Genomic DNA, 23,127 nt, shown 5'->3' on the forward strand with positions numbered 1-23,127 from the left:
TCCCTCTCTGCCCCTCCCTTGCTCACATTCTCTCTCAAAATAAATAAATAATTAATTATTTATAATTTTTATAATATAAATTTTTTATAATATAAAAAAATTTATAATTTTTATAATCAAAATTAAAAAAAAAAGAAAAGCATCACACTTGCAACTGGAGATTTTATCTATTAGAAAAGACACCTCCAGAAAGAGTCTCTTCAACTTCACTGGAAAGGCCCCTCTTACGTACTGCTAACCAACCCTTCTGCTGCCAAACTCCAGGGAATAGACTCTTAGATTCATGGACATGTCTAAAGAAAGCAAACTGAGTGGACCTACACACCATCTGATGACCTGAAAGTAAAGATTTCCCTGTATTGAAGCAGACAACATCTGAGGAGACAGCTTCCTCAAGAAGCCAGGTCTGGTAGAAGGCTCAGGATACAAAGTCTCTCTTTTTCATTTGGACTATTGTTAACCGACTCTGGATTCTTTTCCAAAACCCGTGGTTTCTGATTTTCAGTTTTACTGTACTATTGACACATTTGGTTAGAACAGTTTTCTTGAGATAACAATACTGTTTTAAAATGTCTTTGAAGTTTTGTTGTTTTGCAAAAAGCCCACCAACTGCTGCTTCATGTATACCTGCACTGTATCTTCCCAAATGTACTCGGTTAATTCTCAGAATCTCACTATTCTGCTTTCATGACTGCTCAACGGGTGACTCCTCATCTGCATACAGGACTCTGGGTTTGCCTCTGGAGGGGGATCTTTTCTCCCCTAAACTGGAATGAGTGCCAATGAATATTTTTAGTTGGCTACTTTCAGATCTAGGATCCTGTTTTAGAACCACCACACAATTTGGAATTGTCACGTTACTTTTGATTCCATACTTGCTGCCTGTCAAACTTTTCTAACAATGTACCCAAGAAGAGATGATCTCCAACACTTACAATCGTGCTAAATATGGACTAGAAGTAGGAGGTACCTGATTGTTCTCCCTGCTCCTCCTCCTTGTTACTCAAACGTGACCTTAGATTTCCAATCCAAATAATTTCCCCCCAGCGTGGGACATTATACCCAGGAAAGGTCTTTCCTAGAACTGAGGGACAAAAGAATTAGAAAAATCAGACTCTTGATCAGCAATGCTTTTGGAGAAAGATCATGATCAAAAGGGGGAAAATGTGAAAATTTATAAAGGGAAACTCAATAAAGTGGAGTCAGGAGGCTAGAAAGGGAGCCAGTACCACTGAATGTCAATTGCAGGAAGAACTGTCAATTACAGCCCCCAACAGAAGAATCTCAACAGGAAAGAATCATCAATAACAGACCCCAACAGGGAAAGATGTACACTGCATCTCCCATTAAAAAAAAAAACAAAAACGAAAAAACAAAAAAACAAAAAAACTAACCACCCCCCTGGGACTCAGACAATGACAAACTCTTATGACCCTGGATTCCCACTTTTCTCCAATGGATTTTTCAAAACAACTCCCACCTTCCTCTTGTTTCTCTGTAAAATAACCTTTTCCTCCTTTATCTGCTGGGCATAGCTTGCATGTCCAAAGTTGCAAGTCTTGGTTATTCCAGAATATATCCATTTTTGCCGGTAACGTAACTTTTATTTTTAAGATTAACACATCATACCTGTGCAATTATCTTCATAACCACCCTCTGAACTACTGGGTCCACACTTTACAAGTAAGAACCCAAGAAGGGAAAGGCCTGGTCTGGGTCCTGGAGCTTCTAAGATAGATGACAGTAGGGGTCAGAGCCCATTACACCCATGACAACGGAGCCCTCACCTTTATAACTCTACATTGCTTTCAGTGCCGCCACTAGAATAAACTGCTGATGCTGTTTTTAATAGGGAAAACAGAAGAGACAATTTGATTTCTTAAAAATCACCTTCTTGGGGCGCCTGGGTGGCGCAGTCGGTTAAGCGTCCGACTTCAGCCAGGTCACGATCTCGCGGTCCGTGAGTTCGAGCCCCGCGTCGGGCTCTGGGCGATGGCTCAGAGCCTGGAGCCTGTTTCCAATTCTGTGTCTCCCTCTCTCTCTGCCCCTCCCCCGTTCATGCTCTCTCTCTGTCCCAAAAATAAATAAACGTTGAAAAAAAAAATTTAAAAAAAAAAAAAAAATCACCTTCTTTTAAAGTGTCTTACAAATGTATTAATATACATCGGAAGGATGCTTATAAAAAAGCTGGGTCACATTCCACTTTTTAGGCTGGGTTATCAATAGGTACACAGATATTCATTTTGTTTATTAAATGAATGTGTTTTTTATACTCTTGTACCTATGCAGAGGCATCACAATAAAAAAGAACCCAGAGCCTGACCTGGGGAGCTATCTCTGAAACAGCTGGCAAGGCACCAGTCACCAGCCTGGCCCTCCATTATAAAGAAAAATACAAGGGTGCCTGGGTGGCTGAGTTGGTTGAGCGTCCGACTCTTGATTTCAGCTCATGATCTCGCGGTTCATGAGTTCGAGCCCTGACATCAGGCTCTGTGCTGACAATGTGGAGCTTGCTTGGGATTCTCTCCCGCTTCCTCTCTCTGCCTCCCCCGACTCCCTCTCTCAAAATAAACAAACTTAAAACTAATATTACACAGGTGATGACAGTTTACCCAGATACCAACAAGTTCTTTTTGTTAGAAAAAGTTAGCTGTGTCTACGGACATGCCACCCTGAACGCGCCCGATCTCGTCTTATCTCGGAAGCTAAGCAGGGTCGGGCCTGGTTAGTACTTGGATGGGAGAAAAAGTTAGCTGTGAGTCAATTTTTTTTTGAATGTTGTGAATCTTCCAACTCCACAGTGTGTTTTGGAGCAAGTTAGCATCACAATCACTGATCTTCTAGAGGTAGATAAGCAACACAAATGCCATCAGACTTGTACCATCCAGCCTTCAATAAGCCTCCAGTGATCCTATTTTTTTAATTTCAGAAACTAAACATTGGTCTTTTGCTGTTTGGAACAAAAAAATTACTACTTATTTTAATTGATTAGAATATGAATGGAGAAGTTATTTTTCTCTTGCTAAAACATTTTGCATTCAAAGAGGAAAAACAAGGTAATTTATTGCCCAAAATAAAATCTTCATAACCACAAATCTATTTTAAGCTATGTTTATTAAAAATTTAGAGTCAGAAGGGAAGCACAAAGGCAACTTCCATCAATGAAGATTAGGCAAGAAGAGAAAGAATGGAAATAACAGAAAAAAAGTAACAAAAGAAAAGCTTTAAAAGAACAGCTTATTTTTGGTTAAACTGAAATTATATATTTTGTCCTTTGAGAAATGCAAGTTCCACAATATGTATAGTATAATCCCATTTTTATTAAAAGTGTAATTATACAGAACATATTTGTGGACATAAGAAAGGGCTGGAAAGAATAAAGATCAAACTGCCTTGAAGTATAGGGGGTAAAAGAGGCTGTGTGACTTTCAAAATTTGCTTTATCCAATTCTGACAAGTTAGAATTATTTTCCAACACGTGTATGCCTCTTTTGTAAATCCTTTAAAACGCTAAAAATAAAAAAAAAAGCAAGAAGAAAGCTTCCATGAGGGCAAAGCTGCAATTAACAAAATCACTTTAGCTGGAAATCAAGAGAAAAATTATAGAAGGGCGAGTGCAAGTACTATGACCCCATGAAGATTTGTTTTTGGAAAGTATTTTTTAAGCTGATTAGTACAACCAGTGTCTGGAAGGACTGGCTTTCTACTTCACTGGACGACTATCAGAGACCAAAACACAGAATTGGGTCATAAGTTTTAATATTGGAAAAATACAAATATATTTTTGAGAGGGGAATTAAGCAGGAGGAGCCGAACAGAAACAAGACTGAGTTATCAGGGCGCATCCTTGAACTTCTGTCCTGGCGCCAGCCAGCACCCCTCCCCTTCGTGTGCCACCACACTCGACATGAAGACCTGCCCTTTGCACGCAAGGTTACAGGGCTGAGATCAAAGCCCGGGGCCCTGTGAGCAGCTCAGAGGAAACGTCACTTGGGAGCTCAATGACGCACCACCTGACTGTCCCCCACAAAGGCCACTGTGAACGCACAAGAAAACATTCACAGGGCTTCTCTACACTCTTAATTGGGGCGTGCAAAGGTACTAAAAGCTATGATTTTCAGGCTTTGATTTCACAGAGGAAAAAAAAAATCCAAAAAATTGGGGGAGGGGGAATAACATCCATATTCATATAACTGTCATCTCTATATTTTAGCATTTCCTTAAAAAAGGATGTTAATACTTTAGAAGCAGGAAGGATATAGCCCTGGGGGCCAGTACCATTCACAGGCCAGAAACTAAGCAACCAAATCACTTTGTCAATTTAGTAAACGCCAAAAAAGCTGACAAAATACCTACCTACTTAATTCAAAAAAGAAAAAAACCTCTTCAATGAAAATTAAAATACCTGTGGAACAGGACAGCGAGTATCTTCTGAAAGCAAGAGCCAACACAAGATACTACATACCCTTCATGCTTCTACATGGAATTTGTATTTTTTAAAGGACTTAACAAAGGAAGCACATGTATGTACCCCAAAATCTAAATGAAATGGACAATTTTTTTAGGAAAAAAAAAATTTTAAGCCTGAATAACAGTAAACGAATTGACAAAATTAAAAAAGCAAAGACCTAGACTTGAAAAAGGTGCCAGGCTCATACAAAATTCACAGGCCAGTTATATCCTATCCTTCCTGGTAAAGAAATAGGAAATGGGAAACCTTCCCAACTCCTTCTGGGAAAACTGACAAGCTAACAAAGAAAGCACAAGAGAAGAAAACTGTATGTTAACTTCATTTGCCAGTCCTAGATTTTTTTTTTTAACGTTTGCAAATTTGACATGCAAAGAATGACATCTGGTTTCAATCTTGATTTCTTTGATCCATGTATCTATAGTTCTCTTATGAACTGTAAAGTGCCTTTTGTCCACTTTTTCAGTAGGCTTCCTTTTTTTTCTTATTCATTTGTAAGAGCTCCTTAACAAATTAAGGACATTAATTAACCCTTTGCCATGTTGCAAACATTTTCCCCAGAAAAAAATAAATGACTGCTTTTTCCTGTCACTTGAAATAAAGGATTTTTTTTTTTTTTTAATCTCTCTAAAGTCAAATCTAACATCTTTTTGCAATTGCTTCTAATACTTTCAGGCTTAGGAAGTCCCTCGTCATTCCAAGATCAGAGAAATATTCGCCTTCATTTTCAGCTAGATGTTTTTGGTCAAAATCATTTTAAAATGTTTGACATCCATCCCTTTAAAAATGTATATACAATAAAATCACTGCTCTAAGAAAATACCTAGTGAGTACAATTATAGTCACTTTAGTTGTAGAACAAGTAAATGCCCAATATTTAAGGGCTGGCTAACTAAATGATGACAAGAAAATGCTTAATAATAAAACACTACACAGCCATTCAGGAAAACAGCCATGCTCTATTACTAAGGTTGGGGGGGGGGGGGGAGGAGGTCAGAACATACCCCATTTTTATATAAAAACTACACTTATGTGGTAAACCAGGCAGTCTAAATACTCTCCCTAAATATTAACAGTGATCCTCCCTGGGTGTCAGATTGCATGTGAGGTCTTCTTTCTTTTTTTCTTTAACGTTTAGTTATTTTTGAGACAGAGAGAGACAGAGCATGAACAGGGGAGGGGCAGAGAGTGAGACACAGAATCTGAAACAGACTCCAGGCTCTGGGTCGTCAGCACAGAGCCCGAAGCGGGGCTCGAACTCACGGACCGTGAGATCATGACCTGAGCCGAAGTAGGACACTCAACCGACTGAGCCACCCAGGCGCCTCGAGGTCTTATTTCTTTATGCTTTTCTGTTTTACATTACTAATGAACATGTATTTGTGATTAGGGAAAAGAAAAAAAAAAAAAGCTTGAAATTCAAGAATACACATACAAAACAAGATAATTTTGCCCACAAGCTTAAGTTGCAACTGTCTTTAAAAAAAATTAAAAATGCCTTTCACTTAACATATTTAATCCCATATTACAAATAGGATAATAATGACTTCATTCAAGAAGAATGGAGGCTTGCCAATCTTCCTAATTACCCAAAGATCTAAGGAGCAATGTCTGATCTATGTTCCCGGCAAAATGACCAAATTAAAAACACAGCCCAATGACGATTATCAGTGGTAATAAGTCAAGCTCAGCTAACACAAACGGTTCCATTTTCCCCTAATAAACTGTGCCTTAGTGCGTGAACAAGTACAGTGGAGTTACACTGAAAAGCTTACCCCAAAGCTTCCCTTCAGACTGGATGTGCCTGTATCTTCTAATGACCCAACCTCTCTCTGAAACCCCCTATTCTCTGCCTGTTGGTGCCGGGTGTTCCTTAAGCCACCCAGCCTTGACCGCTCAAAGGGACTCCCCTGCTATCGCTCCTCCCATCCTGTACCCATTTCTGGGGCCGCATCACTGTGGAAGACAGGAATAATTTGGGGACAGAACCAGGAGTGTGGGTGAAGAGGGATGACAAGGTTCTCCAGGAACCTTGCTAACCCCAAAGCTAATTCCAAAACTCCCTAAAACTTCTCCAAAGTGTCTAAGAATGATAACAGATAATGCCTGTAATCAGATTAAAGTAAATCAGGGTCAGAATCCTGAACTCAGAACCAGGGAAGACCTGTGGAGATGGTGACGCCAAGGTCCCAGCCAGGCTACTTCTTCCCAGGTGTGCCTCAGTACCCTGCCCAAGATGGTGCTCAATAAAGGTGGGTGGGAGAACGAACACAAAAGGTAAATGAGAAATCCCACAGACCCACCAGCCAAGGGCAGTAAGGGGCACAGAAGGGAAGCAGAGACACAGGCCCAGAGAGAAGCAGAACAGATCCCAAACCAGTCTCACTTCTCAGTAGAAACTGTGGGGAGGCACAGAACGCACCCAGCACCTGCTCTGAGCCCTTGCCACAGGTTATTAACTTTCTGCCCACAACTCCACGGGTTAACAAGACTAACACTACAAACTAGTTAGGACAAGTGTTTCCAGAGACCTGGAATACAAAGGAAGTCGTATTTTGGAAAAAGCCTAAAGGATATAATTAGAAAGAGTCACTTGAGGCTATTATTTAAGTATGATGCAAAAGTCTCAATTTTTTAATAGTACTGGACTTTAAAAGTAAGGAATTAAAGCACAGGAGCTCCATCAACCCCAAACAGACATCATACATACCCAAAGGGAAAAAGCACTAACCACCAAAAGTGTCGAAATATTTTTTAATTTGAGTGGAAAGCTCCTAAGTGACATCTAGCCCCACTTTCTGGCTGTTTAGAATAACAGCACCCAACTGCCAGGTGATCCCACTTAAAGTTCTCATTTACTGGGACCAGGATGTTGAAAAATCTCCAAGTTCATTTTTAACTTGTTAAAATTCAGCTGATTATTCTCCTCATACTTTGACAGGCAGATGTGAAATCTAAAAAACTTATTTTAGGCAAAATCACATCCTGACAGATTTTTATTCATCTTCAAGAAAAATATTTCATTTGAAACTTTCAAGTCTGAAAAATGAGATTTTTATTTTGAAAACGGAAGCCCCCAAAATGATCTACAAGTAAAACTTCTTGAACGTATCATAAAATTACAAGACAAAATGGGAAACATATTTGCAACATTAATTAAAGTGCTAATATCCTGGTTGTAAAAAGAACTGCTATAAATCACCAGGAAAAAGATGAACACAAAACTAGAAAAATTGGTAAAGGAAATAAATAAGCCAAACAAAATACAAATGGCCCAAAACCTAACGAAGAAGTGTTCAAACTCCAAGTTATCAAAGAAAAGCAGAATAAACAATGATTCTATTCTCCGGCCAAATTGGTAAGAAAGAAAAAAGAAAAGGAAAGAGAACAGGAATGTTCAACTATGGCAATAATTCCCAGTCCGTTAACCTGGATGCATCTTATGTATGTAACAAAGCCTTAAAAAATGCAAATGATGTCCCTTCCAAAAAGTAGTCTAAAGAAATAATCTGAAAAATGCACACAGATTTCCATACAAGGCTGTTCACTATTGTATTATGTTCCCCACAGCAAAAAAACGGCTCATAAGCTAAATGCCCAACAATAGAAGGATTTGTCAAATAAAACATGATGCATTCAGCACAAATGAGCTGTTAAAAGCCATGTTTTAAAGGGCTATTTAATGATTTAGTCATATGCCTAAAGTACATTGCTAAATAAAAAAAGAAATTGGTTTAAAAAGGCCCCGTATCTCTACTTTAAAATACAACTATGCATGTGCGCTTATAAGTACACAAACAAGAAAATTTTACTTTCAAATAAACCAGAAAAAAATTCAAATGAGTAAAATAAGCTAGTTTGTGTGTAAGTGTTTTCACCACAGTCCTAATTTCCCTTAATATTCTAAGACAGGACACCAGTTCCACTTCAGATGGCTTTTCAGTAATTCTGACCATACGCTTCCAACCAAGAAATAATTCTCACCAAGAGCTTCAGTGTTCTTTAAGGGACAATCCCTAAAATAGCTGTGCATTTCCTCCATATTCTTCTCAGATCAGTCCATATCCAAAGGCAAAAGACACAAAAATTCCTGAGAAATGACCCTCTCCAGGACTGCTCTATTCTTGCTCTCTATACAGACCAGAGACAACTACCCACACCCAGAAGTCCAAAGCAAAATGATTTCATTTCTCCAGAGGACAATGTTAGCGAGCAGATTAAGAAAAAGTACACAGACCTAACACATTCCTCACCTAAGTGACCAAATGTTTCACGCATGTGGCTCTGCAGCTATAGTATGCACATTCCCATCCCGTAATATGTTCAGCCAACTATGCACAGGCTTTAAAAGGGGTATCTATATGCACTTCAGTTCTCTTACTGCAATGGTTCTCAACCCTGGCTTCACACTGGAATCACCTGGGAGAATTTTTTCTCTTAATCTCAACACTCAGGCTGGACTCCTGATCAAGGGCACCTCAGCCTCTGGGATGAGACCACGTGGATATAAAGTACTCTGGATGATTCCAATTTGCTGTCAAGGTTGAGAACCATTGACTTGAAGCAGGTTTTTCAAATAATAGATAATAAACCCATGAACAAAATTAAAAACTGGAATGGACTAGATAGGCTAGAATATCTGGATACATGCTCCTAGTGCAAACAGATATTATCTCATGAAATTTTTCTGTTAAAAATATGTAGTTCTTGGCAATACTACCCAGACTGATCTACAGATTCAATGCAATCACTTATCAAAATCCCATCTGCCTTCCTGGCAAAAATTGACAAACGAATCCTAAAATTCAAATAAAAATGCAAACGACTCAGAATAGCCAAAACAGTCTTGAAAAAGAACAAAACTGGAGGACTCGCGTTTTCTAATTTCAAAACTAAATACAAACCTATACTAATTAAGACATGCTGGTAGAAGGATGGACAGACAGATCTATGGGGGCAGAATGGAGAATACAGAATAAACCTTAACATTCATGGTCAGGTGGTTTTCAACGGTGCCAGGACAATTCAATGAGGAAAGAATGGTCTTTTCAACAAATGGTGCTGAGAGAACTGGAAATCACCATAAGTGAATGAAGTTGGACCCCTACACAAAAATTAACTCAAAAGTGATCAAAGATCTAAATCCAGAAGATAAAACTCTTGGGGTACCTGGGCGGCTCAGTTAAGCGTCCAACTTTAGCTCAGGTCATGATTTCACAGTTCAGGAGTTGAGTCCCGCATCGGGCTCTATGCTTTCGATGCAGAGCCCGCTTCATACCCTCTGTCTCCCTCTCTTTTCGCCCCTCCCCTGCTTGCTTTCGAAAATAAACAAACATTAAATAATAAAAGATAAAATTCTTAGGGGCACCTGGCTGGCTCAGTCAGAAGGGCATGTGACTCTTGATTTCAGGTTCCTGAGTTCAAAACCCACATCAGGTGTAGAGGTAACTTTAAATAAATTAATTAATTAATTAAATAAAACTCTTAGAAAATATAGGGGTAACATACAAGAAATGGTAAATCTTTGTGACTTTGTGATTTGGGTTTAGGCAATGGTTTCTTAGATATGACAGTAAAAAAATAAAAAAAATAAAAAAAAAAAATAAGTGAGACTCCAACCAGAATTAAAAACTTTTGTGTTTCAAAAGGACAGAAACACAAAGTAAAAGGACAATCCATAAAACGGGGGAAATTTACAAATTATATATCAGGTAAGAGACTGGTACCTAAAACCTATTAATAAAATGATAATGACCCAATTAAAAAGTGGGCAAAGGATTTGACAGACATTTCTCTACAGAGGACGTATAAATGGCCAATAAGCACATGAAAAGATGCTCCACCTCATTAGTTATTAGGGAAATGCAAATAAGATCCACAATGAGGTAACACTTCAAACCCAACAGAATGAGTATAATCAAAGAGACAATGACAAGTGTTGGTGAGGATGTGGAGAAATGACAACTGTCAGACTGCCGACCCACCTACTTTGGAAAAGTTTGTTAGTTCCTGAAGATGTTGAACACAGAATCACCGTACAACCCAGTACTTCCACCCTTTGATATTTATCCAAAAGAACTGAAACATGATCACACAAAAACCTGTACAGGAACATTCACAGAAGCATTATTCATAACAGCTACAATGCAGGAACACCCCAGATGTCCATCAACTAACTAGTAAACAATACAGCAGTGATACATGCCACAACATGGATAAACCATAAAAACATGCTAAAAAACAATCACAAAAGGACACATAGGTAGGATTCCATTTATATGAAGTATCCAGATAAAGCAAATCCATAGAAATAGTGTAGGTTAGTGGTTGCCAGAGGCTGAGGGGAGAGAAGCATGGGGAGCCACCACTGAAATAGGCACGCGGTTCCTTCATGGGAGGATAAAAACGTTCTGAGAGAGCAGTGGGTTACATACAACTCAGTGAATATACTAACACAACAGAAGCATATCCTTTAAATGGGTGGGTTTTACGGAATAATAATTCAATAAAACTTTTTTTTTGAAGGTTCCTCTGTGTCAAGAGTTTCCTCCCCATCATTCGCTCCTTACCATAACACAGTATGGATAAATAACCTCTCAAACTCACAAGCAGAGCCATGTACAGATTTCACGATCAGATCACAAAATCAATGTAGAGCACCACAACGAATTTTTTCATGAAATAGGAATACAAAATTTCAGAATACACAGCATACAAGGTTATGCATGTTTTTCTGTGAAACTTTGAGATGCACACAAGCACACTTGATGTATATATACTTATCAATGAAAAGGAGTCAAAGCTGTCTGGAAAACAGGAGTTGACTGACACCTGACACCAATTCAAAAAAACAAAAAAATAGGAGATCTCAGAGTTGAAAACAAAGTGAAGAAAAAGTTGAAGCCATTTTGGAGCAGCACCCTAGGCACTAAACTAAATGCTAGAAAAAGAGTTGGACCCCATCTGCTTTTACTGCCCAAGTAATAAGACTCCCTACCCCACCCACCTGCCAGGGCCTCTCAAGGGGTTCAGAGCAGCATCTGGGGCCACTGGTAGGGGAGTCCACAGCAGAACCACAGGGAGCTCAAGGGGTGAGGGTGCAAACCCATCATTTAAGAAGGCGGGGGGGAGGGGGGGCAGCACACACAGGCTGCAGGATGGGCAGCCTAGACATGGGCCTGAGCTCACAGTGGGTGTCAGGAGGCAGGTGCAAAAGGCAGAACTTCAACAGAAGAGGCAAATCGACATTGCTAGAGTATTCAGTGTATCTTCACAGGGATGAAAGAGTAAAGGAAGGGAAACAAGAACCCACAAATACTTCTCGAAGGGAGAGCACATTTTCAAAGCCTGTGGGTCAGAATCCCAGACACAAAAGATGCCAACAGCTGCACAATACGACAGCATGGTTAGAAAATAGAAGCCCTTGGGATGAACCTGAAGGAAAGATATAACTCATATAATTTCTCCTGGCAAGAAATTTGAGGTCATCCTCAAATCAGCAGGGAAACTGAACTTCTTTGGAGAATTACCACAATAACAGGGACAGAGACAACTGAGGATTTTTGTGGTGTACAAAATTCCAGGGTCAATGTCAAGGTGACAAACTGTTCATTCAAAACCATTATGTATAAATACTGCAATTTAGTGAAAAAGACCTTTAAAATAGGACACTTCTTTAATATCATTAAAGACTATATACAATAACGCATTCCAGTAAAAAATGACTGAAAGGACTGTTACATTAAAACATGTTCTAGGTGCGCCTTGGTGGCTCAGTTGGTTAACAGTCCGACTTCGGCTTAGGTCAGGATCTTGCGGTTCACGAGTTCGAACCCGGCATCAGGCTCTGTGCTGAGCGTCTGGAACCTCCTTCAGATTCTGTGTCTCCCTCTCTCTGCCCCTTCCCCGGCTCACACTCTGGCTCTCTCTCAAAAATAAACATTTTTTGGGGCGCCTGGGTGGCGCAGTCGGTTAAGCGTCCGACTTCAGCCAGGTCACGATCTCGCGGTCCGTGAGTTCGAGCCCCGCGTCGGGCTCTGGGCTGATGGCTCAGAGCCTGGAGCCTGTTTCCGATTCTGTGTCTCCCTCTCTCTCTGCCCCTCCCCTGTTCATGCTCTGTCTCTCTCTGTCTCAAAAATAAATAAACGTTAAAAAAAATTAAAAAAAAAATAAAATAAAATAAAAAAAAATAATAAACATTTTTAAAAAAATCTGTAAGTACTCTACAATTTATTAAGAAAAATGTGTAAGAAAAAAAAATCCAAATGACCATATTATTGCCTAAGAAACTCAAGAATCAACCGAAAAATAAGAACAACAGAGTTTGGTTAAGTACAACAGCAGACACAGTGCCATTTCATTTTCGTCACAGATACACAGAAGGACATGCGTCTGTCCCCCGTGCCTCTGGGACAGGCCAACAGACTGTGGGAGCAAATACTGCTACTTCCAAGCCTAGCCTGTGAAACAATCTTCCACGCACAGAATTCCACAGCAAACTTAGAATCCACATTATGAAGTCAGCAGTAAGATGGAAGGAGCCTAGATCCGTAACTCGCCACACTTGAGGAAAACAACCCAAAAAAATGTAAGAAATAACTTTATTTTGTTAGAATACATATAGCACAGGGGCGCCTGGGTGGCTCGGTCGGTTAAGCGTCCGACTTCGGCTCAGGTCATGATCTCACGGTCCGTGAGTTCAAGCCCCGCGTTGGGCTCTGTGCTGACCACTCAGAGCCTGGAGCCTGTTTCAGATTCTGTGTCTCCCTCTCTCTCTGCCCCTCCCCTGTTCATGCTCTGTCTCTCTCTGTCTCAAAAATAAATAAATGTTAAAAAAAAAATTTTTTTTAAAAAGAATACATATAGCACATACAGAACACACATAGCATAACCACCCTGAGTTAATACAGGTGGTTGGTCAGAACAATTCACTATTATAAAGACGACAAGTCTCCCCAAATTAATTTACATTTAATAAAATGTCCCATTATTTTGAAACCCTAAACTGAAAAATACAGGAAAAAAAAATTGAGCATAGGTACTATCAGACAGCAAAGCCTACTATTAAGTAATTATAACGATGAAAATAGCTAGGTCATGGCAAAGGAATAGACAGATAAATGGAACAAGAGAGTAAGTCCCACAACAGATCTCCAGATTCAGCATATGATTAACGTGTCATTTTAACTTAATAAGGATGAATTAATGAATAAATGGTGCTAGGAAAAATATAGAGAAAAAATAATCCTTACTCCATGCCACACTCCAATAGTTATTAAATTATAGCCACATATTTTTCAAAAGAATGAAGACACATATAAAGGAATATTAAAATGTCAGGATAGAGAAGGCACAAGAAAGAAAAAGACTGACAGATCTGAATTCAAAGCATAGACAAATATTTGCAACTTATGACAAAAAAAATGCAAATCTTAATGGCTTATTTCTCAAACAGAGTGAAGCAGGATTAAAATAACATATCCAGTAGCATCAACTTTACTCAAAGATTAAGGACAAAAAATGTTCCATATTAAACCAAGCACTGATGTTTCTGGAATAGAATAAAAAATTCACGTTATTTTTAGATAAAACAGAAGACTTAAAAGAAGTGTCATGCGTGTTATACTCCCTAACACTTCAAAATATGCATATATTCCCCATATTATACTTTTGTGGAATAATTTGCGAATCAATGTCTTAATATATGAAGAGCTCTTGATAAAATATGAATTCAATAGAAAATATTCAGCACTGATCTCATACATCCATACTGTGAAGCAGAGGTAATCAAACTTTTTCTATAAAGGGCCAGACAACAATTATTTTAGGCCTGCAAGTCATATGGGGTCTTGAACGCACATGGCTGTGTTTCAATAAAACTTGATTTGCACAGGGGCCAGTGGTTCTCCCACCAGCAGCATCCTCATCACTGGGAACTGGTTAGAAATGCAAATTACTGGGCCCCACCTCCAGACCTTCTGAATGAGAAACTCTCCAGTTTGAGTTCAACATGTTTGACAGGGAAGAGACTGCACCCCCAGCCAGTTGATTTGCCTTTGGTGACAACAAGTGATTTAGCCAGCACCGAATAGGGAACAAGTAAGCCAAAGCAACGGGAGGCTGAAATTCCAACTACAGTACCAATGTAGAAGAAACAGCATTTTGGGGCGCCTGGGTGGCGCAGTCGGTTAAGCGTCCGACTTCAGCCAGGTCACGATCTCGCGGTCCGTGAGTTCGAGCCCCGCGTCAGGCTCTGGGCTGATGGCTCAGAGCCTGGAGCCTGTTTCCGATTCTGTGTCTCCCTCTCTCTCTGCCCCTCCCCCGTTCATGCTCTGTCTCTCTCTGTCCCAAAAATAAATAAACGTTGAAAAAAAAATTTTGAAAAAAAAAAAAGAAGAAACAGCATTTCCAGCAGTGCTCTTCATCAGAAGTGGGGGGGTGGGGGGGCTTGGGGCACCTGGGTGGCTCAGTGGGTTGGGCATCCGACTTCGGCTCAGGTCATGATCTCACAGTTCATGAGCTGGAGCCCCACATCAGGCTCTGTACTGACAGCTCAGAGCCTGGAGCCTGCTTCAGATTCTGTGTCTCCCTCTCTCTCTGCCCCTCCCCCATTTGTGCTCTCTCTCTCTCTCTCAGAAATAAACATTAAAAAAAACTTTTTAAAGAAAAGTAAGTGGAGACCATCCAGAGTCCTAATACCAAGACCTCCTTGATGAAGTGATGCTCCGGGATGAAAAAGCTAATGCAAGTTTAATAAAATGAAGCTGGTGGCAAAGGGCTGCTGCCTCAAAGAGAGACCATGTAAAAGAAAGGTGCATGTGTTGGGGGAGAGGGGCTATGGAAAATTCCTACAGGAAATGACGAAGGAATAGAAGGAGCGAAGGACCCAAGCTGGGGTACACAGAGGAAAATACCATAGCCAGGAATGAAAAACAGGCCAGGTAAGAGGAAGGCAGGAAAAAGGAAGAAGGATCCAGATCTTGGCATCCTCAGCTGTAAAGCAGAAACAAGAGTTAATACCTAGTTCATAGGGCTGCTGTGATTAAAGGGCATTAGTGAACACAGGAGGTGCTAGGCGGAGCACCTGGCACCCACCACCAGCTTCTTTGCCCTCTTCTAGGCCAGCAGCAACTTGAAAACCCAGAGCTTCAGACAAGACCAGGGAATGGCATAGTATCTCAGGGGGCCCCACGGATAACTGGAGCTTAAGAGCAGAAACCGAGACCCAAGAGTTTATTCTGGTAAATTAACCAAACTCCAGTTTCTTCATCAATAAAACGAAGCCCAGGCAGAAGCACTCCGCCTGCCAGTTGCTGGGACTAACGATAATGACCTCAGGTGCTCAGCACCTAACCGATGCATACTGGCGCTGTTACTGCACTGGCCCTATCTCACAGGGCCCACTGTCTAGTCTTTGTTGGGTCTTCTCTACCACCTGGAGAGGCTCCTAGAGGGGAAGTGCATTTTATTAAACTGAGCTCACACTCGACTGAGAAGATGGGGGGATTTGGCTGTGTAAGATTCACACTGAGAGTGAACTGAGAGGTGGCCGTCCAGAAGGGTGAGTCTCCACCAGAAACTCACTAAGATGCCCCAGGACAACTGACACCAGGGCGCCACTTCGGGCAAAACCTATGAGAAGAACTGTATATGAAGAAGGCTTTCCTGACCAGAGAAAACCATGGTTTGGGGCAGCCAGGCAAGCAAAGGCCCAAGGCCACTCTGATGCCGTTACAGAGGGACAGACTCCCGGAGGCTGCAGAGAGAGTATGCATCAACAAGAACTGGGAGTCCAGACAATGGCCAACAGAAAGTGGCTTTGGGCTGCAACCTAAAGCTACTCAGTAGTTCGTGACCATGAGAACACTTGATTTAAATCGCAAATATGATCCTCTGTGAAATTATACACTGTCCACGACTGTGTTCACTACATGTAAACAGAGGTTTCCCTACAGAGCGTATGTGCAGATCGTGCCTGCCACACTCCCTGGGATACAGGAATTTTCAAAGGTCATTTTTTATGAATCCAGATCTTTGCTTTTTGTGCTATCTTTAGATGCTAGGCCTGCATAACATGTAACCTCACTGAAGCAGCACAAGAAATGGCTCTTGAATAAATAAGAAGATGGAACTCTCCTTCGTAAGTAAACATTCAGAGGGCCTTAGAGGCCACCTACACCTGAAGACTTGCTGAGGTCACAGGAGAGAATTAAAACGAAAGGTAATGAGGAATTCTCAAGAAGATTTACATTTCCATGGAGGAGCCCCCCCAAAGCACGCACCCTCTCCCTTTATGACTGCATTTGGGTTTGTCAGTTTAGTGTGACAACTTAACCTGAGGAGGAGCTATACCAGCTCCTCAGCCATCACCGACATCTCGGTCCCTTTCATTCTAAGTGCTCAGGCCAGACCCTGGGCATTGCCCCCAACTTTCTTTCTGGCCTATCGGCAATTTCCTGAGCCCCACCTCAGAATCCCATCATTTTTGAATACCCTCCGGCTACCCTAGTCTGACCACCACCCTCAGCCCTGCACTAGCAGGTCACACAGCTGCCCTGCCCTCCTTGCTTCTAGTTGATTCTCAAACAGCAACAACCAGCATGTCCCCGTTAAAAGCTATGTCAGCCCATGTCCCCTCTACTCAAAACCCTCCAAAGGTTTCCATTCCCCTCAAGGTAAAGTCCACAGACCTCACTATGTGTCACAAGGCCTTACAAGATCCAACTCCCAAGATCTCTTTGACCTCAAAACCAAATGCTCTCCTCCTGCCTCAGGGCCTTTGCATCTGCTGTTGCCGCCACTGGGAATGCTCCTCCCCCAGATATCATATGACTCACTTCCTCCTGTCTTCACTCAAAGGTGACTCAGGCCTTTCCTGTCTATCCTTCCAAAGTTTCAGCTCCCACCCTAAGTCTTAATGCCCTCAATCCTGCCAGATTCTTCTTCAGGGCACCAGATCTCATGGTCTGCCTCCTCACCAGTGTGTGAGCTCCATGTGGGCAGAGAATCTCCAACGAAGCATCCAAAACACCAAAAACATTGCCTGGCACACAGCAGGCTCTCAATAAATGTATTAATTATGTGCAAGTCCTATGAAAAGTATAAGATGGAAGCAAACCTCAGTCATTCGAGAGTCAACAATCTAGACCCTGTGACAAAATAACAGGCTAGAAATAGAAAAGCCAGGGAGAAAATCGAAGACAGTGCCATAAAGCACACACAGGGCTCATTTAAATCCCGCGTCAGTAACACACAGCCTAACCTGGAGCAGGAAATGTTCCCCAGCAAATAAAAAGCCCAGACAGGCAGCCCTCTGAGAAGAGAGTAACTACAAGAACAGCAGGGAGTAAAAATGAATTAATGAGGTTATCTGGTATTGGGAACCGACTGGCGTGTTGGGAATTTTATAGGCAAGGCCTGGAAACAGGTCAGGGAAGGACTATAAAATGTTTAAATTAAAAAAGCCTAAGAGGATTAAACAAAAATAAGTTTTTAAAAAGCTTTCATTTACAAGTACAAAGCACTATGTAATTGCAAATTATGACTGCTGACTTTTAATTCCCTTAAGCAAAATAGGAAAATTCCTCAAGCTACCAGTGGTGCCAGAAAGGAGTCCCCAAAAGGATCCCAGATTTGTCTTTAGAGACACTGAATAGGATGGCAATGGCCAACTCAGGATTTCCAATATCCCAGACCTTAGGCTCCTTGAGGGCAAAAGACTGGGTTTTATTCAACAACGATTTGTTCAAACAGCACCTGACACCAAATTAGCAGCTGGGCTAATGGAAGGCTATGGGAGGCTGCTCCTGAGATACCTAATTTCTGCAACGCTAAGACCTCTAGCCTTTGCCACACAAACGCCACAGGCAGTGTGGCATGAAACGTAGCAAAACCTCCTACAATATTCTAGCCAGGTGCTTTCATAAGCATTTCTGAAACATCCGGACATTAAAACTCAGCTTAATTAACTTTGCCAGTCAGAAAACACAACTACTATGCAACCGTGTGGGGGGGAAAAAAAGACAATATGTAAAGTTTTTGAAATACCTCTTTTCTTAAAAAAAAAAAAAAAAAATCACCCCCCACTCGGAGCAAAGAAACCAAGAGAAATGCCCTGGATTTCAAAGAAAGGAGCCAGTCGCCATTTTGACAAAGGAAATGGTCTAGAAAGCAGATAGCTGATGTTCAGGCCGTCAGGTGAAACAGGTAGCTGGCTGGACACACCTGCTCATCTCCTTTAACTAACAGGTGTGCCACGAGGACTTACACGGCACACCCACTGCTGACCATTTAAAAGGCTGATGCCCAAAAGCCATGACATTTTGGACAAGTGCAATGATCCTGACAGAGTCAACCATAACCCCTTCCAGAATTCAGAATTTCTGAGCTGAAAGGCCCTTTCTAAATCTCACCAGATTCAAACACCTTCAGGGCCATCCAGGGAAAGTCCTGTGCAAAGGTGAAAAGGCAGGTGGACACAACTGGAAATGGGGAGGCCCCTGCCCAACAGAATTCAACTACAAAAAACAGAAATAAAAAAGCTCCAGCTACCCTTGATTCTTGTCTCAGGCTTTAGAGAGGAAGAACTGGCCGGGAGAAGTCACATGGCCAATTAATGACAGCTCAAACCAGACTGCCTCGGGACTCCCGGTCTCCTGTCCTCGCACATCACCAGCCTTCTCAGCACACCCAGATGTCAGCAGGGACAGCATCTTCCCCCTCCCATCTTCCAGCATTGCAAGAATAAAAGTAACAGCTCCAGCTGACGCCCCAGACCCAGAAATCCCTTATGGGTGACTTTCTTCCACCTGCAGTTGCCCTCATTTACCCTTTGCCTTGACAATCAAGATTTCTCATCAGTCATGTTTAAAACCCCCAGCCTGTAGGCCGAGTTCCTGTCAGCTCTCCATTCAAGGGTACATCAAGAGTCAAAGGAAGGAGAAAATTCTGAGCCCTTAAAGTAGTCACACTGGAAAAGCTCAATTTCTCCTTCCAGCAAGGCAGCCAACAAGGGGAATCCGCGACCCCCCGGGAAACAGGCCGGGGAGAAAGGCCCTGGGGTCGGGACAGAAGCTTCTAAAATTACTTGGCGCAGCCTTTGTAGGAGGGAAGAAAGCAAAAAATGTACAAGGCACCCCCCGCCGCCCTCTTGATGGCCCTGAATTCCGGGGGGCGCGGGGATGCCAGCCGCACCTCCCGCGGAGGGATGAAGGGGCGAGCGACCCCAGGACGCTCGGGCCCAGGGCCCGGCAGGAAGCGGCGGCAACGGCCAGTCCGGTCCCCGGGGACCCACTTGCCTCCCCGCGGCGCGGCCTGAGGGCCCGAGCGCGCTGAGGCTCGCGCGGCGGGCAGGGTGAGCGCCCGGGGGCCGGGCCGGGTCCGGTGGGGCTGCGGGGACTGGGGGTCGCCGGGCATCCACGGGCCCCGCGGCCAGGCTGGCCCGCGGGTGCGGGGACCCGGGGGAAGGGCCGAGGCAGGGGGGGCGCAGGCCGCGCCGCGGGGCCGGTGACAGCGCTCGGGGGCCGTGCCAGGCCGGCCTCGTGGGCGCGGCGGGCACCTCGCGGCCGGGCCCGGCAGGTGCGGTTCGCCGGCCGGGCGGGGGGCGCGACGGCCCGACTCTCACCTGGCTGCAGCTCGCTGGGCTCCCGTCCTGCCGCCGCGCCTCGGCGCCGCAGTGCCCGCCGCCGCCTCCGGTCCCCGCGACAGCCGCCTGCAAAATGGCGCCGCGGAGGGGCGGGCCGGGGGCGGGGAGCCGCGGAGCCGCCCGCCCCCGCGCCGGCCCGGGACCCACCTCCCTCTCCGCCCCAGACCCCCGCCCGCCGTCCTCCCCCCAGGGGAGGGGCCGCCCCCTCTCTCGCGGGGCCCCGGGCGGGGCAGCCGGCTCCCTGCAGCTGCCCCCTACGGCGTTCCCTGCGCGCCCCCCCCACCCCCCGGTCCCTTATAGCTCCTTCCCCTGCGTGAAAATAGCCCCCCTTCTGGCGCCTTCCCGCCACACCTGCTCCTGGGGCCCACCTGGAAGGCAGAGCGCTCGCCCGGAGTCTCCCCTTCTTGGCGCCCCCCATTTACCCGGCCTGACACTGAGCCCTGTCATCGCTGCGGGAAGATAATCGTGCAGTTTGTGCGGTGCATTGGGCTCAGGGAGCCGGAGGTTTCAAGCCAATTTCACCGTTTCTCGGGTCAGGTTTTTTAACTTAACTGGAGGAGAGGTCCTCATTACATGAGGCAGACACGGTAATACAGACCGACATTTCTCAGACTCGACTACCCTGGGGATCGTGTTTAACTGCGGGTGGTGATTCAGCGGGTCTGGGACGAAGCCCGAGATTCTGCATTTCTGTAAAAAGCCCCCGGGTGAAACCGCTGGGTCAGGGCCGCTGTGCGGAAAGGCTGCAGGTAAAATTTAGCGCAAAGCAGCCCCACCTTGAGCGTTTGGGTAAGACGCACGTGGTTGGGCCCCACCCCCCCGGGCTGCTGAGGCCGGAGGTCTGGAGTGAGTGATGCTGCTGCTGCTGTCTGAGGTCCACACTTAGCGAGCCAATGCTGAAGACTGTCTAAATACATGGCCAGAAACAAACAAAAAACACTAGTAATTAGCACTCTCAGAGCACCTTCCATCTTGGAAACCACTGTGGTGGTTGCTGTTTCCACCGAATAACTGACTAGTTCCCCCAAGCAACTCTCGAGAGAGCTGAAGAACCGTGGACTGTGTCTGACCTGACATGGGGAGGAGGAGATTTTATCATCGGAATTTTCTGTCTGTTTCACACAGTTTGGGGAACTCCATGTTGTAGGTGTCATACATATTAATGAGGGGGGAGGGGTCTGACCAGCCACGGGGAATTTCATAAAATACAGGGGTGTAGTCTGTGTTTTTGAGAATCAGTGTGTCATCATATTTACTTCTCTAATAACTTGTATGTTTAAAATACAACAGTTGGCTGGTAAAATTCTGTACACATTCTATTGTATGTTTACTATACTTGAGTAAAAAAACATTTTTTTTTTTTACAAAAAAATATCAGGTGTTCTGATCCTCATTGAAGATGGAGGAAATAAGGCAAGGAGATTCTGTGACCAGCAGCTAGAGAAAAATTCACGTTCCCTCTCCATGTAACATCCCCAGCATCCTTCTACACCAGTGAGCGCGTTTTACAGCCAACCTTGTTTTTAGGGGGTGAGGAGTCCTAGGTATTCTGCTCAGCCACGGATGTGAGATCTGGGATTGAAAAAGGAGAGCTGTTACATCTCCAGTGTCTCTTTCGCTCTCAGAGATTTTTCTCTATCCTAGAAAAACTTCCACTTTCCCAGCCACTCTTCTTTCCCCTCCTCCCCATCGCTTCTCAGGCACTGTCACTGCCTGCTGCCTCAGACGTCACCAGTGACCTTCTAATGGCCAAATCCAATTGCCTGTTTGGAGCCCTGCCTTTCTACAGAGATGGCTCTGTAACCTTCCATTGGCCTCTCCCCCCACCTGGAAACTTTTTCAGGGATAATACTCCTGGGTCCGGTACGTGCTACAGTCTCCCCACTTCCCTTTCCGGGATGTAAGAGTTGCCCCGTGCTCACTCCTAAAAAGGTTAGTTTTCACTAACATTTCCTTTCTCTCCCGTCTTTTCCCTTTCCCTCTCCTTCTCGAATCCCTCTGAAAGACAGCCATTTCCTCATGGTTCCTAAATCTCTCTCTCCTGCCCAGACAGATGTCTTTCTGAACTTCTAGACCCACATTTCCAATTGCCCCCTGGACGATCTCCCTGGATATTATCCAGGAATTTAGAATATGGCATCTCCCTACTCCTTATTCTCCTCCCACAAACTTATCTCTTATCTGGGTTCTCTCATTTTGCCACCAGAAACTTTGAAGTTGACTTTGACTGCCTGCCCCTCAGCCCCCATTTCCGTTTTGTCAACCTATGGCCTATTGGAACAAGGAAGTGTATCTGGAATTCTCTTCTCTGCATGTACCTTCCCAGACCCTCGCTGACTCTCTTCCTTGGACTGTTGAAAAAGCTTCTCTCTGGACTTTTGGCCTCAAGAGTTATCTCCCAAAGCCATCCTTGTTATCATCCCAAAGCACAGAATTGACCACTTCACGCCCCTTCTGGAAATTCTTGAGGGCCTCCTGGTCTACAGAATAACCTGGTAAAAAGAAACAGAATATTTCCCAGGACAGCATTCAAGGCCTTTTGCCAGCTAGTCTCCAGCTGCTTCTTTTTTTCTGGACAAAGTACCACTTTTTGAAGCTAGCAGACGGGAGTTGGTATCAGGATGACCTTGACTTCAACCTTGTAGGGTTCTTGTGACGATATAATGAGATCATTTATATAAAATGCTTATTCAGTGCTTGAATTTCTCATAAGTGTAGCTTACATAGTCAATATGTATCCATGTCCTTATTTTTATATAACTATTTTTATCCTCATCAATTCAAAAAATACATGAATAATTTCATATTCGTTTCATTTTCCTATTTCCTATTCATTTTCCTTTCCTATTACAGCAGATACAAACAGGGTTTTTTCTTCCTCCTTAACTTCTCTAAACTAAATCAGCAGAACGTTTTGTGACCTGGATAATTTGATTGAAATTTCTGTCATTTCCAGGCTGTGTTATTTTTGAGAGGTAATTGTAGCTTGGGGCTATTCCATCTTTATGCAGTGCTT

The 23,127-nt window shown here is 43.4% G+C and overlaps 1 protein-coding gene across 9 annotated transcripts in view; it reads right to left on the reverse strand.

Moving 5' to 3' along the window:
• Nucleotides 1-20,205, reverse strand: part of SLC23A2 (solute carrier family 23 member 2) — a 135,946-nt gene extending 115,741 nt beyond the window's left edge. For 6 of the 9 annotated variants that reach the window (XM_045445222.1, XM_045445229.1, XM_045445228.1 and 3 more), the window contains exon 1: nucleotides 20,091-20,205. The gene's annotated coding sequence lies outside the window, so the exon portion shown is untranslated. The remainder of the gene's footprint in view (nucleotides 1-20,090) is intronic. The other 3 variants (XM_045445226.1, XM_045445219.1, XM_045445225.1) reach the window with 2 other exon arrangements.
• Between the last annotated feature and the right edge of the window lie 2,922 nt (nucleotides 20,206-23,127).

The sequence above is a fragment of the Leopardus geoffroyi genome, chromosome A3, assembly GCF_018350155.1.
Source record: "Leopardus geoffroyi isolate Oge1 chromosome A3, O.geoffroyi_Oge1_pat1.0, whole genome shotgun sequence".
Lineage (NCBI taxonomy): Eukaryota > Metazoa > Chordata > Mammalia > Carnivora > Felidae > Leopardus > Leopardus geoffroyi.